The sequence below is a fragment of the Lepidochelys kempii genome, chromosome 17 (assembly GCF_965140285.1).
Source record: "Lepidochelys kempii isolate rLepKem1 chromosome 17, rLepKem1.hap1, whole genome shotgun sequence".
Classification (NCBI taxonomy): Eukaryota; Metazoa; Chordata; order Testudines; family Cheloniidae; genus Lepidochelys; species Lepidochelys kempii.
Window position 1 is genome coordinate 8,276,103 of NC_136396.1, and position 19,200 is coordinate 8,295,302.

Consider the following 19,200-nt stretch of genomic DNA (forward strand, 5'->3'; position numbering starts at 1 on the left):
GAAGAGCAAGATCCCCATTATTAAACACAGACTTATCCCCTGCTTCTAATGACTTCAGTGTCCAGTTTTTGTCCCCCCCACCCCCACTCTCTCTCAGGGCAGAAGGGAGCCTTGCAAGATTATGGAAGTTACAGGGGAGAAGAAATCTTCCAGATCACCTAGTCCATCTTCCCTGCCCATGCTCTACAGAATGAGTCCGCACACTAGCCAGTGGTCAAGGGGGTGATACGCCACATCCTCAGCTAACTGCAGCTGCCAAGGAGATAGCAGACAGCAACTCAACAGCTCCTCCACCCTGCCGGGACTAGGCCAGGCTGGCCTAGGGGAGAACAAGAGCAAGTGGCCGTAGCCAAAGTTAAGGTTAAAAGCTACAAAAGCTCCTGACTGCCAAGCTTTGTAGTAGAAAGCAGAAATTCCTTCCCTACACACAAAATAGCCCTAACTTCCCTCTCTGGGCTTTGGACAGTCCATACTGAGGCTCTGAGAAGAGAGCAGCTGGTCAGAGTGGGAGAAGATTGAGTGTGTTTTGAAAAATCCCCACTCATTCCCAAACCTGGCAGGTTAGGTTCGATCAGTGTTTCACTCTGAGGAATTAAGCTCACGACTCAGGCCTTAAGCCCTGGCATACCATAATAGAAACTCAGTACTTGGTGTACCACCTTGGTTATTGGAATCAATGCCACAATAATGGCTTCTTATTCCAATACTATAAACCATCCTATGTGGTAAGGTTCAGAACCACTGCTTTATGCCTTTTATAATGGAACATGCAGCACTGCTGAACCTTAGGAGAAATCACAGCACTAAACACAATAGTGTCTGATCCCACGTACGGTACCGCCATGTCCTACTTCATTGTCAGATCTGACCACCTCACATCCTTGAATGGATTTATCTTCACAACAGGAGAATGGAGACACAAACACACATCCAAGGCAATACAAATCTATGGCAGCTCAGGGAGTTGAACCAGGGTCTCCCAAGCCTGTCTGTCATTTTAAACGAAGATGAACCATAAGGTGGATGAGTTTACTGGTGTATAAATAGCATGTTTCAGCCCAAAGGGTCCCGAAGTGTTTTACAGAGTAAAGTTGACATACAAACTACATACAGGGAGCACTTCATTCACCCCAGAAATGCAGCTTCTTCTGGAGTGGAACACTCTAGGTGTTCAACAGTGCATGACACAAGTTATAGATAGGGGAGGAAGTGAAAATTACCACATCGACTTGAAACTGCAGGGGGGATTTGGGAAACAGACTAGCATTTACATGTAGCCTCTGAGCTCATTCTCTGCTCATAAAACACAGAGGCAGTCATTCATTGGCTATTTACTTCTGCCAATGGGCAGAACTCATCTTTGTTTCAACTTTGTGCCATCAAGGAAATTTCCTTTACTTAAAAAACAAAAACACAGAAAAAAAAAAAAAAAACCCCAAAACCCATGTCTAGACTGAATACCAGACCCATCTGACACGCCGCATGCCATCAAAATACCCCCAGCAAATCAGATAACCCATATCACTGAGGGTCTGGCACATGACTGTTCAGAGACTGTAGATCCCCAAACACATAAGAAACTGCCACCTGGCACCACTCCTAGAGAGAAACCTAACCGGCCATTAGTGTAAATCTCAATCCATTTGTAGGCTGCACATCTCCTTTTCCTCACAGGGCCAAATGTTCTAAAGAACTCAGCTCCCATTTAGGCACCAAAATAAGCAGCTAGATTCAAGGGTGATCAATAACCAGCATACTGAACACTTCTGAAAATCTGGCCATCTGGGATCTGCTGTGTGCAGAGCACTATGGAAAAGCTGGCCCCAAACATGGGCGCTGAACACTTGAAAATTTGCCCCCGAACTCTTTCAAAAGTCTGGCCTACCCTTCACCTCTTCAAACCTCCAAATGATGTTATTTCATCACAGCCACTGAAGGGGGAAAGAAATAGCTAGTGACAAAAATTAAAATCCTTCCCCAAACAATAAATGCACAAGCAGCCCTCAGGTGCAAATGCACTGTGAACTCAGAGAACCCTCTATCCATCAGAATCACTTTTTTTTTTTCAGCTGCATTTGTAGCTCATTGGCTCCCCACTGGCTCTCATGAAATACTACTTGGTTCCTTTTTGGGAGACTCAGACATAAAACTGATCTATCTTGTCCCTTTTTAAGGGTGTTTGTTTCTATGAAGATACCTTGCACCTAAAGAAACAAGGCAGCACAGCATTCCCCAGCAGACAGCATTGCTGGTTAGAATACGCCAGGTGTCTGACCACTAGGCCACCACACCACACAGGAGCAAAGGGGAACAAGTTGGGGTCACTGACCATTATCTTTCCCAGTGGCTCCCAGTTACCTGTGCTGAAGAATTTTGTCCAATTGCCTATGGAGCCTCCTGCCTGCCTCTCGCACTGGAGGAGTTGGTGGCAGGTCTGGAGGAGCTCAGCTCCCATTGCTATGCTCTGAAAAGAAAGCGAGAGCAGCAGGTGAGAATGAGATCCAGATGAAACTCATTTCACCATAACACTTCAGCAAGGCCTGCTGCAGCCTTCCTGTTGTGCCACTTCCTACTGAACCCCATCCAGCCCCTTTTTCTTCCCCAGGAGTTTCTCAGAGCTCTCCTAGGAAGCTCAGGGGTCACCTGCCATGACTTCCTTTCCTCTTTTTAAGCAAGCCCCATTTAAAGAAGCCATGTCACATAGGAACGTTCCTTCCCATTGGGAGTTGGCCTCAGCCCCCTCCAGAGAGAAACTCTCACCACTGCTGTGCTGGATGCAGCCTCTAAACATTTAGGTCCCAGTTCTGCAAAGATTTATGCACGTGCATAACTTGATGGCCCACCAGTAGTCTGAGGGACTTCGTTATCTTTGCAGGGTCAGGGCCTCGGTGTTCTTTTCTTGCCGCACTGAGCGACTATAGGCAAGGGGCTATGATCAGGCCCTGAATCCTGCCTATTGCTGGGACAGCTTTATTTTTTTAAATCCAAAGCCCCCACTTTGGTTTTATTATTTAAAAAAAATACCAAGTACAAGCAGGTAAAGCAACTGGTCAATAGCTTAGATAGATGCGTCCCAAAGAATTTAGCAAATTATATCTATCCAGCCCCACTGCAATGGGATGGAGAAAGGCACCCAGGCGGGAAGCAAGCTTCACAGGTGAAGGAGGAGGGGAAAATGAGTCTCCAACAGTGACCGAGGCCGTGATCCTGCAATGAGCTCCATGCAGGTGGACCCCTGAGTCAGCCCCTTATAATTAAAGCTAAGATTTTGTCACAGATATTTTTAGTAAAAGTCACGGACAGGTCATGGGCAATAATGAAAAATTCACTGAAGCCTGTGACCTCTCCTTGACCTTTACTAAAAATATCCATGACAAATTAAGGAGCCTGTGCAACTGCAGATGGGCTGAGAACTCCAGGGCCCCCCACCACCTGTGGGAGCTCAGAGGTCCAGGGTCCTCCTGTGCTGGTGGCTCTGAGCTGCGGGTGTCCTCCTGGCCTCCCACAGCTGCTGGGAGCTCAGGGCGTTCCCCCACTGCCCATGGAGGCAGAGATCTGTGGGGGTCCCCATGCTGCCCGCGGTAGCTGGGTGCTCCGGGGGTCTCCCATGCTGCCCATGGCAGCGGGCAACTGCTGGGGCCCCCCTGCCACCTGGGGCAGCAGGGGTACCCTGAAGCTCCCTGCCTCCACAGGCAGCAGAAGACCCTGCAGCTCCTAGCCGGTGCTGGATGAAGTCATGGAGGTCTTTGGAAGCCAAGGAATCCGTGACCAAATCGCAGCCTTACTTATAATTTTAAAAACCCACTTTTAAAAATATCCAGCTTTATTACAGTGGCAACTTAGAGCCCCAGGGTGCGAGGTGCTGTACAAACACGTGTGAGAGACAGTTCCTGCCCAGAAGATCTCATGGTCTAACCCAATAAAGGGTAGGAGAGGAAATGGTGGCCCAAAGTCACACAGCTGGCCACTGGCAGAGCTGCAAATAGACCTTAGAGCTACAATGTTGCAGTCTCTAACATCCCATTGGAGCACCCTGCCCTAATTTTTGACTTGACGCTTTTATTACTCACGTTGGGCTCAAGCCATCCCTGGCGTAACTTGATTCCAGCGGGGTTACGGCAGCCTGGAATGGCTTTCTCAAACATAAAAATAAAACGTTTACCTGCTCCTTGCCTGAGACTTTCTACATCAGCTTTTAGCCCCAGGCAGACTTTTATGGCTCACTTCTAAACCCCAGACTGGAGGGTTCATACAACGGTGAGGTTAACATAACCTACTGTAGAATGTCACTGGAGTCATGGTATCATTTAACAAGACTTCACTTATTAGAAGCCTTTGTAAGAGGGGCTCAGTCATTGTCAGAAAATGTGCCCCAAAATGGGATTTCCCACTTTTCTTTTAAATGACTGGACTTTCTTACTGTGCTTTAACACAGAAAAAAAAGGAACTGACCCCAGTCTGTTGTCCTGATCATCTGACTATTGCTTTCTTCACCTTCTGATGGCAAGCAGTGTTAGGTAAAAGGCTACTGGCCAAATTCAGAAGGGGTGCAAGCAGGCACAGAAGTCAACAGACGTGAGCCAGCCATGAAAGTACCTTGGTACCTTTACGGCCCTCTTCAGCTTTGGCGTCAAGCAGCTCACAAGCACGAATACATTTATCCTCTCCAGACGCTTGGGAAGTAGGGAAATAGTCTTATCCCATTTCACACCTAGGGAACTGAGAGGTTCAAAGTCACAGGGGCAGTCTGGGGCAGAGCCAGGAACTGAACCAGATCTCCTAACTCTCAATCCAGTGCCTTGACCACAGACCATCCTGAATTGGATCTGTCTTGCTTCGGTCTGACCCAGTCTGGCCATTCTTAGGAGAGAAAAGAGGTGGTGCTTAGAAATGCCTGTTAGACATCTAGCCTGCAGGACTTCAGCATTCATTTTCTAGGTCCCTATTTGAATTCCTCATAGCATCTTAGTGCTTAGGCTGTGGTCAGCCATACGGACCCACTCACTGACCCTTGTCCCTGGCAACCCTTGGCGGGGGGGGAAGGGGGCTTCATAACTGCATGTTGCTAAACTGAACCTCCTTTACTAGATCTTCATCACTCCCCCCTTTAAATAGAGATGGGTTGGCCCAGAAGAATGCTCCTGGGTGAGGAGTCAAGAAACCCCAAATCCTAATCCCAGCTCTGCCACTGACTGGTGTGGTCTCACCCAATCACTTCCTCCCTGCCTCAGTTTCCCTGTCTGTAAAACAGAGAGAATAGTGCCCTACCTCATTGGGGGTGCTGTGGGGATTAGCTAGGGAATAGTTTTTACAGCACTTTGACCCTGAATAGCATTCTGGATTATTAATTATAAGAATGGCTTTTGGGGGAAGGAGGGGCCCTCTGCAGCCCTGTCAGAGCCTCAGGAACTCAGCCTTGTCCTTCCCACCCCATACAAGGCCTCACATCACAGCCACCATCCTTATGACCAATGAGGACTACTTCTTTCAGAACCCCCCCACCAGCGCTGCTCTTTTATTGCCCAGGCAAGTCTTTATGGACCAGACATTTCCGTCCATGAGAGCTGAGCATGATGCCTCGAGTGGTCAGAGAAGAATACGTGAAGCCACCCCTGAGCTGGACATAACACAGTGAGTACTATTACCTCTAGTTTATCAATGGGGGAAACTGCGGCACACAGCCACAGAGCAAGTCAGAGGCAGAGCCAGCGAAATTCAGAATTATCTCAGTTCACCAAACTTTTGCAGCAAAGCTCGTGCCTGTCCTTTTCATGAGCAAGATGGCACCACTGGACCCTAAGCTCACCAGCCGTTTATGGGCTGGCAGGGCCCTGCCTTGGCTGTTATACTTGGAAGAGCTCAAGAAAGCTTTGAACTGCTGCCAGGATGAGGGAGTCTGTCTCATCCCAGAAGTACATTCACTTGTAATTGCCTCCTCCATGCAGGCGAGCTGGGGTTCTGTTGGTATCCAATAAATCAATGGGCTGGCTCAGAATGCTGTTGAAAGCAAGAATGACAGGAGGTTGTGGGGGCTTGGGGCGGAACAGACAGGAGGAATCACTGGATTAGTGAGTCCACAGGAGGGACAATTCTACAGACTCACTGACTGATTCTCCTTAAAAATCTAGTTGTGTACCAACCTCAGCCCTTTCCGCCCAATCTAGCCATTGAAAATCACCTGACTTCACAGGATTGTTATTATTTGTCTCCTAGGAGTCCCAGTCATGGACCTGGACCCCATTGCGCTATGCACTGTGCAAATACAGACAGTCTCTGCCTCCAAGAGTTTACAATCTAAGTATAAGACAAGATATCCTCTGGTACACAGGCTCTACACCACATATTAGGCCATTGTAAAATAGCAACTGTGGCCCAAATGTCACTCTCTTTTACCCTAGTGGAACACCTGTGAAGGCTGAAGGATTGCACTGGTGAACCTGGGCCAAATTCCAGCCCCACCATTTACAATGGGAATGTTGCCACTTCTTTCAGGGAGACCAAAAACTGACCACTGAGTCCAGAGTTTGGCATAGTGTTTATATAGCTCTGTACCAGGATTTTCACCTTGTATATCATATGCACCAGTGCTAAGTACATAATTATTTATTAGTACTTGCGGTGCCATAGCACCCACAAGCCCCAGTTAAGGTGCTGAACTAATTCATAGGCAGACATGGTAATCTCTCCACTTCAGGGACAATCTAATTTAAGACCAGGCTCAATAAAAGGCATAGAACAAACAATAGAAGGGAATGTGTGTATGTGAGACTGTAAGAAGCTGCAGCTACATTGGTAGCTATTGCACGGCTGGATGGTTTGAAATCATCACCTGAAAGTTTTGAGGGTTGTAACTAAGCATAATCCGTAAACCCAACTAATCGGGCCCTTTGTTCAAATGAACCATCACTGGCTGGCTGGTTTCTTGCAGATGTCCAAGCAGGAGTGGTTCTATGCTGGAGGGATGTGAAGGAGAAGACAGTAGCATGGCCTTTGGCTAGCCCTAGCAGAGTGTAAGTGGTGACATAAGGTGGAAGGCAGCAGGGGCTTGATATTGGAGCCCTGGAGCTGAGCAGGTCAAAACATGTTTTCATGAGATGTTTTGAGATTTTCCACGTACTTCTCATTTGGCAGATTCCAGACCAGAACCATTTTCCATGAAAGCTTCCATTGAAAGTTTATTTTTGAGAGTCTCATTTCTCCTCTCAGTGGAGCCAATGGCAGTGATAGTGTTGAAGGAAGAATATGGCCCTCAGCCTTCATTCCAGACAGCTGTGCTTTCCGGGCCAAGTCCTGAGGATCAGGATGACTTCTGAGCCCTTATAACAAGGGCTAACTCTAATGCAGGGGATGGGAGCTATTGATCTGAATACACCTATTATCATAGTGATTTTAGAGATGTGAGGCACAGAAAGGTTAAGTGACTTGCCCAAGTCACCCAACAGACTAACTGCAGGCCCAGGAACAAAACCTGGGTCTCCTGAGCTCTAGTCTAGTACACTGAGCAACATTGCGCTCCTGAAAGAAGTTCTACAGTAATCTGAAGTAATAGGTCCAAGCCCTGCTGTTTACACTAGTGATACTACAGTACTTCAGGCTTTTACTGTACAATACGGCCATACGCTTTCTAATAATGGAGAATAAGCTGTCTCATTACCATGCATCTCACCATGATATTACTGTAACACAGCCCCACTGGTAGCTGTTTAAAGGCCCTCATCTCTCCTCCTTACTGGCATTGGCAAGAAAAACAGCTTAATGAGTCATCTCAGGTGGAATCCAAGTTGCAGTGAGTTGGCTGCTCAATAGCATATTAACCACGATGACTCTCTCTCATTGCATACAGGATGAAAACTCTCTCATAGGGACCAGGCCTAATCAGTCTACTGCAGAAGGAAGCATCACAAGTGACTGCTGCCGTGTAAAATGTATCCTTTAGGGATTATTCTTTGCTTCTTTTACTCATCTATGTCAGCCAAACAGTTGAAGGAAACTAAAGGTGAAGAACTGTCTTTTTTGTGTGTGCGTGGACATGGTTGTGTGGTAGTACTTTATCTGTTACCAGCCATTGGAGCACTTGATACTGATTTGCTTTCATTTTCCTTGCTTATGGCCTAGTTTAAATTCCATTGAAGTCAGTGGAGAGACTACAGTGGGCTTTGGATTTGATCCATATTACTTGTTCCTGTATTCTTCTAGTATTTCTGGAGCTTTAACAGAAGCTACTAAAGTTAGACATTTTTAAATCAGTGGGTCCAGATATCTTGTATCCAAGAATTTTAAAAGAGCTGGCTGAGGTTCTGGCTGGCCTGTTAATGTTGATTTTCAATAAAAGGCTTGGAAGACTGTTCCAGAAGAATGGAAGAAAGCTAATGTTGTGCCAATTTAAAAATTGTAACTGGGATGATCCAGGTAATTATGTGCCTGTCAATCCTGGGCAAGATAATGGAGCAGCTGATATGGGACTTGATTAATACACTTAAAAAGAGATCTTGTCAAATTAATCATCTCTTTTTTTGATGAGATTACAAGTTTGGTTAATAAAGGTAAAAGTGTTGACATAATAGCTGTCAAGGTTCCTTCCCCACTCTGAACTCTAGGGTACAGATGTGGGGACCTGCATGGAAACCCCCCTAAGCTTATTTTTACCAGCTTAGGTTAAAACTTCCCCAAGGTACAAACTATTTTACCTTTTGTCCCTGGACCTTATTGCTGCCACCACCAAGCGTCTAACAAATATAACAGGGAAAGAGCCCACTTGGAAATGTCTTTTCCCCCCACATCCCCCCCAAGTCCTACACCCCCTTTCCTGGGGAAGGCTTGATAAAAATCCTCACCAATTTGCATAGGTGAACACAGACCCAAACCCTTGGATCTTAAGAACAATGAAAAAGCAATCAGGTTCTTAAAAGAAGAATTCTAATTAAAGAAAAAGAATCACCTCTGTAAAATCAGGATGTTAAATACCTTACAGGGTAATCAGATTCAAAACATAGAAAATCCCTCTAGGCAAAACCTTAAGTTACAAAAAGACATAAAAACAGGAATATACATTCCATTCAGCACAACTTATTTTATCAGCCATTTAAACAAAACAGAATCTAACGCATATCTAACTAGATTGCTTATTAACCCTTTACAGGAGTTCTGACCTGCATTCCTGCTCTGGTCCCGGCAAAAGACAACACAGACAGAGAATCGTTTGTTCCCTCGCCCCCCTCCAGCTTTGAAAGTATCTTGTCTCCTCATTGGTCATTTTGGTCAGGTGCCAGCGAGGTTGTCTTAGCTTCTTAACCCTTTACAGGTGAAAGGGTTTTTCCTCTGGCCAGGAGGGATTTAAACGTGTTTACCCTTCCCTTTATATTTATGACAATAGCCTTCTGTGAGACGTTTGACTTGATACTGCACAACACTTTGATTAAAAATTAGACTGACATTAAAATTAACATGGTACACATTAAATGGATTAAAAACTGGCTACATGATAGGTCTCAGCATGTAATTATAAATGGGAAATCGTCATTGAGCAGGTGTGTTTCTAGTGGGATGCCACAGGGATTGGTTCTTAACCCTACCTCTTTAACATTTTTATCAGTGACCTGGAGGAAAACATAAAATCACAACTCAAAGTTTGCAGACAACACAAAAACTGGTGGAGTGGTAAATAATGAAGAGGACAGATCACTGATATAGAATAATCTGGCTCAGTTTGTAAAATGGGAAAAAGCAAATGATATGTGTTTTAAGAGGACTAAATATAAATATATACAACTAGGAACAAAGAATGTAGGCCATATGTACAGGATGGGGAACTCTATCCTGAAAAAGATTTGGGGGTCATAGTAGATAATCAGCTGAACATGAGCTCCCATTGTGATGCTGTGGCCAAAAGAGCTATTGAGATCCTGGGATGCAGAAACAGGGGAATCCTGAGTAACAGTAGAGAGGTTATTTTACCTCTCTATTTAGCACTGATGTGACCACCGCTGGACTACAGTATCCAGTTCTAGTGCCCACAATTCAAGAAGAATGTTAATAAATTGGAGAGGGTTCAGAGAAGAGCCACAAGAATGATTACAGGATTAGACAACATGCCTTAGAGTGATAGACTCCAGGAGCTCAAGCTATTTAGCTTACAAAAGAGAAGGTTAAGGGGTGACTTGATTACAAGCTATAAATATCTATATGGGGAACAAATATTTAATAATGGGCTCTTCAATCTAGCAGAGAAAGGTCTAACACCATCCAGTGGTTGGAAGTTGAAGCTAGACAAAGTCAGACTGGAAATAAGGTGTACATTTTTAAATGGTGAGAGTAATTAACCATGGGAACAATTAATCAAGGGATGGATTCACTATCACTGGCTAATTTTAAATCAAGATTGGATATTTTTTCTAGAAGATCTGCTCTACGAATTATTCTGGGGAAGTTCTGTGGTCTGTGTCATACAGGAGGTCAGGCTAGATGATCACAATGGTCCCTTGTAGCCTTAGAAGCTATGGGTATACTTGACACTTGGCTGTTTCCCTGAGAGAGGCTCAGTTGATCTTTAACTCTGGCATCACTCAACAGACTTTCAGGAACCACAAATGGACACAAACTTTGTGATGGCGATTGGCGAGGCTGGCAGAATGCAAGGTGCCCGAGGGCTGAACACAATTTGCATAGACATCCACATCAGTCTGAGACCCGAGATCAATACACAAATCATCATCAGCTTGGTTTGGATCTTCACTTTCTCTGGCAGCTGTATAGAAATGGCTCGTGCTTGAGTTTCCCCATCAACTGCACTTGATCAAGTTAGTTCTCCGCTTAGAGTTAGAGGATCATGTTTTAGGACATCTGCGCCTCTGACTATTATTACTATTACATTAACACTTAGAGATCCAGCCACGCACAGGCCCCAGTATACTGGCCAGAGACACTTGATAAGAGACAGTCCTTGCCCCCAAAGAGCTTACAATCTCAACAGACAAGACTGAGAAAGGAAGTGTTATGACTAACCGGTATTTCCCTCTGCCTCTGCTAATTCGACACTACAAAATTCTACTCACCCACAGCAATTCATTTGTTTTGATAGGTAAATGTAATACCGGTAATTCCACCTGCCTCCATCATCCACTGTGTGGTTAATTTTCATGGCCATTTTACAAGACTGTATTTACAGGGCTGCTGGTATGTCAAGACCACAGCTTACCATGCTGGCCAACGTTGGCTCATTGTTTACGGGCACTCCCACATCTGTCTGTATCTAACTGTTGTCTCTGGTCTTATTCTTAGATTGTGAGCGCTTTGCCAGGACCATCTTTTTTGTTCTGTGTTTGTACAGTGCCTAGCACACTGGGGTCCTGGTCCATGACTGGAGCTCCTGTACTAAGACAGAAACAAGGTGATTTCCACCCCCAACCCTATTTCTTTATTATTAAGAACTTCTTGTGAGAAATTCAAAATCAAGTTTCATGCTAATTCAGAAGCTGAGATCTCACTAACCATATGCTGGTGTCCAGACTAAAGCCACTGTCGCTTGTACATTACCTCTTTAAGGTGCAAAGAGTAGGTAAGAATTGAGTTTGCACCTTTTTTGCTTCTTTATGAGGTACCATGAAGAATTTTTCCCCCTCCCTGTTTGACTTAAGAGGGTATCAGGGAGATCAAGGTTTGTATTCCGTTTGCTCTCTGAAGGATGAGAGAATTGCTCAGACATGGGGACAAAGCTGTTTGAATCTCTTGTGGAAAAAAAAAAAGCTTCTCTCCCAGGTGCTTCTCCACAGTTTGAGTTAAATAGGTGTTTGGAGAGGAGAAGGGGAAATTAAAGAGATTTAAACAGCCTGCCTAAAAATTCTTCCTTCTCTCAATGGCTCATGCGTTGTCTTCTTGTGATGTCAGAAGGCTACCAATTTCTTCAAGGAGTCCTCCAGCAAAATAGGGAAAACTAACAGGAAAAATAAGCAAAGGGGTGAAATGGGAGAATCCCTTTAAAAAAAATCATTGGTGGTCCTCTTGGTACGTTACAAATCAGGAGAACGGGGCTATTTTTTCATGTTTTGCTGGTCACCTTTTAAACAAACATCTATCCCATGTTTTTGGGAAGGGTTTGCATATTTTTATTTAGTGCTGAAAGACTAATCCTCAGAATATCAATAAGCAGAGTTGACTGTGAAACACCAGGACAAATAATTTATGGGAAAAATCTCAGACTTATTCCCTTTGGTTCTCTCTTTTAAACCTACACCCCAATTTTTTTAAAAATCTCAATCAAGTGTCCATGACTATGAAAATGATTTATCTCGTCGAGGTGTAATCTACCCATTGTTAGAAAAGGATGGCCTCATGGTTAGAGTGCTCTTAGACATAGAAGTCCCAGATTTAATTCCCTTCTTTACCATTAACATCCTGTATGACCTTGGGCAATACATGCCTTTAAAAAAATTGCCCTTCATCTCTCTGTGCCTCAATTCCCCATGTATAAAAGGGTGCCAATAGCATTGCCCTACTTCACAGGAGAGTCGTAACGATAATTACATATCAAACATTGAGGTGCTCAGATACTGGGCTCCTACTTGCCTACATAGTTACCAGTGCTGTTAAATCTGCGTTTCTCAAATGCTACCACTGTGACCACATGTGGCCACCAGGGGCTTTTCTTGCGGCCACAGCCTCCTGGGCTGTGATGGGGGCGGGGAGCAGTGGCCTCTCTGCCAGGGCTACCAGCAGGAGTTGGGCCCTGCCCCCCTCCAGGGAGACAAACGCTGGCGGTGCAGGCAGTTAGTAAATTCCCCACTTTCCCGAGGGTGGCGGGGGGAGGGGCATGCTTCAGCTGCGGGGCTTGGGGCTCCATCCACATGGTAACAGGCTCTGGTCCCAGACTCACCATCCACACCATCGTCCCTGGGTCCCATGGCCTCCCTGCCCATCCCCACCCCCCATGCAGGGCTTAATTTCTCCCAGGGCTTGCCGGGGCTGTGTAGGTCTGCTGTAATAAGTGATATTAAGAAACATACAAATATTACTTTTCACAGCAGCAGACTTACTATCTAGCAAGTTTTTTTTAAAAAGCAACCAAAAAAGCAAAAGAAACAACAAAGACAAGAACATGCAAAGCACCTTATTTGTGTTTCTATTCTGATTAGGTCCAGTAAAGAATAGAAACCACTGTACATTATTTTTATTACGGAGTCTGAAAAAAACCCTACATAAATTACAATGATTTGGACATGTCTATGTGCATATTTATTTGTTTTTTCTAAAGTTAATTAAGTATTTTAGGGAAAAATGTCAGCGCGGTCACCAGCAAGAGTTGATGGCTGCACTCTGAGGCCACCAAAACAATTGTTGCGAGAACCCCCTGTGTTAAATTGAATTCAATGCCACAGTGTATTGTTTTTCCTTTGATTTCTTTCTAATCAAACTTCGTAAAAGAAACTCAACACTGTCACTAGACCAAAGAGGTGGGGGAGCAGACAGGGAAAGCATCAGCAAATCTATTGCAGCTCTCAGCACTGGTCTCTCTCAGGTCTTTACAATACAATGCAATCTTGATCCTTCTCTAGGCCCCAGATAGACCAGTCATTATTGTTTGCTTCATGTCATTCTGTTGCGGTGTAGGGGTTAGAATTCGGCTGTCTGTTCATGGGTGGGGTCTCGTTCCTATTCATTCCCACCTTCCCTGAAGAGAAGCCGGGGTTCCTTGTCGATCAAGCCTGGCACAATTCCACGCTGGTGGGATGAGGGCAAAGAGCGAGGAGGGGAGATATGAAGGTGCTTTTCCCTCTTGGTCATGCTCGTTAGATGTCAAGTTCAAGAGATTTGGCTCTCCCAATATGCGCTAGCTAGCACCAGGAGTATGTCACATTCCAGACACTGTGCCTACGCAGGGGGATGCTGAACCTGCTGCTCCTTTTACTGATCTCCCTGGACACAGCCCACGTTCCATTATCATCGTGTCAGGTGCTTTCTTTACAGACAGTGCAAAGAGAAGGGCCCTACGCCAGAGAGTTTGCGCTGAACAAAGCTAACAGCTGTTGGCTCAGGCAGTATTCAGTCAAGATAGTTCTCACAGAGTGTGCGGGACTGAAAGCCGTGGAGGCCTCTTTAGCAGCAGAGCAGGAACAGGAAGGGAGGAAGCTGTGCCAAGCTGTGCACCCCTGTGCACACACTGCCCTGCCAGTGGGCCTCACTTGCAGGGATCCCCTCTAGCACGAAAGGGGAGTTCATTCTTCACAGCCCATTAATCCTCTGCCTTTCCAGATAGATGGCCAAGGGGGCGATTTGTGTTTGATTTGTTTTGTGCTACAAATACGTGTCCGCTGGGAGCTGGACAGAGGCCGCCAACTCCTTTCACCTGGGGCCGCCTGACAGCCATCAGATGGTAACTGCCTCCATTTCCATATCCGCTCCCTCATGGTATCTGATGGCATTACCTTGGTACCTAAGAGCATGATCCAAAGCTGATTAAGTCTTTCTATTGACTTCAGTGGCTTTGAATTAGGTTCCATGGGCAGTTACTACCGGGGTGGGCAGGAGTCAGACTCATGGCCTAGAGAAGAAAGGGTGTATCTGCACTTCCTAGGGACAACTCACTGTCAGGAGTTTTGTGCAGGACCATGAAAAAAAAGCAGGGGAAGCTTCCCCCAAACAATAATGGTTTGAAACAAAGGATTGGATTCTCAGAAGGCAGAGGTCCACTGAAGTCAATGGATCTGCGTTGATTCACCGCAGCTGAGAATCTGGCCTGGAGTTTCTACCATTTTGATCATAGCAGGTTCTCAAGACCCATGGGAGGCTGATTAGATGATATAATCCGTGACTATAACTTCCCACCAGTACGACGGGAAAAGAGAAATTGAGTTTATTATATTGACCAAAATGCCCATCATGTTCATGCCTTGGCATACAGATCCTTATTTAAACAACTGTACTATTGCACAAGAAAGGCTTCCCGAACGCTACAGCGTCCTTAAAGCTGGTTTGGACCATGACTGTTGGAGACTGTTTTAATTTATGGCATTCTAACCTGCAAGCACCATTCAGAGCCCATGGTGTTTGTAGGTAATAATATCAAGTTCTTGACAACATACACCCTGGGTGGGCAGGTTACATTTTTACCCTAGTTCCAGGCCTGTTTTGCTACACGATTGGACAAGACACAGTGATTTAGACTCGTCTTGTCTGCCACTCTTACATTTGCTGCTAAATATTCCATTTCCACTAGTGGAACAATCATGTGGAATAAAGAAACCCACATTTTGAGGCAGATGATTTGGCAGTTGTGCCACCTAGTGGCTAAGTGAGAACTCAATTGAGCTGTAGCTCACAAAAGCTTATGCTCAAATAAATTTGTTAGTCTCTAAGGTGCCACAAATCCTCCTTTTCTTTTTGCGTATACAGACTGACGCGGCTGCTACTCTGAAATCTCCTTTGTTATTCTGGTGCAAAGGTTTATGAATTACAGAACGTAATAACATGCCATTGTGAGGGCTGCATGGTGTGGTTCTGTTCAGCTGCAGAGTTTTCTGATGTCCCAGATTCTGGGTGTCAGCTATGAACCTGGATGTTGCCAGTGGATTTACCAGATGCTATAAAGATATATTGTTTGAAGGTTAGTTTGTATGTATTCATGCACTGAACTGAATCTAGCTGATACTTGTACTGTAGATCTATGTGGAGGGGGCAGAGGGGAGAACTGAATTCAGTACATTTTTCAATGGCTTGTTCACTTTTCCACTTTTGTTTCGCAAGATTATCTGTAAAGACCATGGGCAAAAAAAAAAAAGGCTCCTCTCTGACCTGCACTGTGGATGCTCCGTTCAGAGCTTGTTGCACAGTCTGCAGGGGTACGTGATCAGAATAGCAAGTGAAGTCAGTATCAGCAAGGTGCAGTGAGCTACCTGTAACAGTCAAAACAATGGAAGAGACTGTTCTGTAAAGAAATGGATCCAGAAATGCAACTGGGGTAACCATTGTCTTCCATCTGGCCACTTCCTGCTGCACCTACACAAATTCCCCTCCCTCCCTTGACTGAGTTACTCGGGGTGATGATATTTGGACTGTTACAGAAAGTTCTTTGAAGTAATTAACTGTGCCCATCTCCCTTTTTACCCAGGGCAATTTTTTATCAACTATGTCATTAGGTATGTTTATTAATTATTATTTGTTACAGTTAGGCTTAAAAATGTCTGGGAACGTTGAGTTACCTGAGATTTGTGTGTGCATGTCTTCACTTTGTGGATGAATTTAGCATTCATGCAAATGGGAGAAAACCAACACAGGCAAAACCAACTCCACCTGGGACATTATATTCTGAGCTAAAGGCACAGCTTCTACTATTTGAGTTATGGGAGAAACTCCATTAGCTAGCAGGTATAATAGACTTTTATCCTCCTATGTGGATTGGCCACTAGAGGGGGCACAAAGACTCACACTCTCCTAGACAGCTGTTGTGAATGCAATAAAACAGCAGCAAGGCTAGTGAAGTGCAAAGGGGAGCCACAAACTTCTCCGACTCATCTTCACAAATGCATTTCAGGCCTGAAGTGCACAACTCCCTGCTGTGCCAAACCCTGGTCCCTTCACAGAGCTCTACTTGCGCACCTCCATCCTGACCCTGCCACACACCCCAGGTAGTCTGCAGCTAGACTCCTACACTACTCTGCTAACGTACCTCAGTCTTAATCCGCTGTACCAGCTATTCTTCCAGGCTTAGGGCTCTCCCAAGGGATCAGGTTTATTCAATTATGTCAGACTATGCGCTGGTTTCGTAGGGGATTAGGATGAAAATTCCACCAGTTTATTTATTATTTGTGCTGCAATGGCACCGGGGAGCCCCTGGCTCAGAGAGCTCACAGTCTAAATCAGAGATTACAAGGAGGCATTCCAGTTTGGTCATGGCATTTTCTTTCTTCCAGACGGGCAAAAGTTTAAGTCCTTGTCTTGACTAGGGAAAATGCTGAGTTTAGGTTGGGCTTAGTGAATAGGCACTAGCTAAACCTGACCTAAACTCAGCTATTGTTCCTAGTCAAGACAACCCCCCAAGACAAGTCTTTGTGCACATGCCACATTCCACAGCTCCTCAACTCCCCGCTCACGAAGTCTTCCACCGCCAGCCATATAATTTGATTTAGAAGTTGGACAGTTCTCTGCTGTGTCCATTGGGGACTGTGGTTTATAAGCATCTTTTTGTTTTTCTGTAATAGCAAGGTGCTGCTGTAAATCACGGGAAGACGGAAGCAGTGGTGGCTGTAGCTTTGCAGGGAACTTGGCTTTCGATGATATTTAATTGGTTGCATACTTTACTTATCAAACCAAATGTGCTTTTCTTCTCTGGGATCACATTTAGGCCAGCTAAGTTAGTTTAAAGGTTTTATGTTGGGGCCATTGAAATTCTTTAGGGTAATTTACCGAGGCTGTATGGGATTATATGTACTTATGATCATAGGTCTTTGGGGTTTCCATCCCGCTCCTTCCCTGGTGGGATTAGATGGCTTTCTGGTTTTGAATGGTGGGAGGGAACGACCTGTCCCAGTAGGGAACACAAGAATGTTTGAGGGGCCAGAAAGAGAGAAGGCCTGATGCTCCTCTTGAGCTGGTGAGAATCAGGAATCAATCCAGTGAAGTTAATGAGTTACACTAGGGTAAAACTGGGTTAAGCAATTGGAGACTCAGGCCCAGAATATTCACCTACTAAATTCCCCTTGCAGAGCCAACCAGCAATGGGGGGGCCTGTAAAGCTGAGTGTTTGCGTCTATAAGAATACAGCGATAGTTCACAATAAGAAAGCTCTCTCCCCAGGCGGCTCCCGTATGGTGCAGCAAACAGGATAAAGCATTTAGGGATGATCAAGACAAATTTTCAGAGGCACAGTTTTACCTACTGGGTCTCATGCACACACGGGAGGTGGAGCTTGGGCTCACCCCCTGGGCCATGGTAGCACTTACTCTGAGAGAGAAAGGAGACTTTCTGAAAGGTGAAATCCTGGCCCCATTGAAGACAGTGGCAAAACACATTTTACTACACCCTAGGTTTTAGTGCCTATTAGATTGTATGGGCCAGCATAAAGGGGCTGGGCTGGAGCTCAGGAGACTTGCATTCTCTTCCTAGCTCCACCACTGAGCTGCTGGGCAACATTCCCCCTGTGTGCCTCAGTTTCTCCCTCTGTAAAATGGGGATAATCATACTTGCTGCCTTTGTAAAGTGCTTTGAGGTCTGCTGGAACTATGCAACAGTTGGGTGAAATGGCCATTTATGGCACAGAGACTAAGAATGGATGGCTAAAGACACTTTAGGGAGTTAGAAGGGGTCTTGTAAGATTACCTTTCTCATAGATGGGCCTTAGTCTTCCCTTATGGGATACAAGTAACTACTAACTTCCTATGGCAGGAGACCAGAACAGAGTGAGTACATTTCACAACCCCTAACCCAGAAAAGGAGTCTGACAATTACAAGGACCAGGTTGGCCAGTGGAATGAGTCTTTCCCTGTATATGCTGGAGTTGTGCTGATGTCCCTTATTCTGGCTATGCAGTTTATTTACATTTTGCACTTCAGTCAGCTGGGACAATGAAACTAAATTAGTCAGTTTTGCTTTCTGTCTCTAGTCAGTGTCACTTTATTTACAGGTTCTTCCGAACTATCTCAGCACTGGCATGTCTGGAAATGAGCTCTGTCCATTTCTCCCTTCCCCACCCCCTCGGGGGGAAAAAGTTTTAATTCAAATGTTGTAAATGTTTGAGAAAACTTTGTTAACAAATTCTGTAAATCTTCAAACAAACAAACAAACAAACAAACAAAGCCCTAAGGGTTCAAGTGACTTGACTGTGTCTTTTAAAGAGGTACCAAAGGAATGGAATGAAAGATGTCAGCCTATCTCAATCCCAACACTTTGGAGCCTGGATTCTCCTATGCTAAGCATTATGAAACCACGTCATTCCCATTAATGCTCTCAGGGTGATGTCACCGGTTGGCAGTGGGGTCTATAGATCCCCAAATGGTATCTGCTCCCGCTGAGATCCAGGTGACACCTTGAAAGTTCAGAACCTTCTCTCCCCGCCCCCCACGCACACACTGTTTGACCCCAGTGCTACTTTGGGTCAGCAGCTTTTGCAGCCTGAATAAGTTAATCACTAACTGTCAGATGATTAACATACTACTAGCCAACAGACAAGAGAGCTTAGTGGTGGCGCATAGCATCATAATTCTGTTCTTTCAG

General features: G+C 45.2%; 1 long non-coding RNA gene across 2 annotated transcripts in view; it reads left to right on the forward strand.

The window, feature by feature from the left end:
• LOC140899746 (uncharacterized) overlaps window positions 1-12,832 on the forward strand; it is a 35,121-nt gene extending 22,289 nt beyond the window's left edge. For both annotated transcript variants that reach the window (XR_013634781.1, XR_012155437.2), the window contains 3 exons: window positions 5,527-5,631; window positions 7,844-7,925; window positions 10,570-12,832. This is a non-coding gene — a long non-coding RNA (uncharacterized LOC140899746). The remainder of the gene's footprint in view (window positions 1-5,526; window positions 5,632-7,843; window positions 7,926-10,569) is intronic.
• The last annotated feature ends 6,368 nt before the right edge of the window (window positions 12,833-19,200 follow it).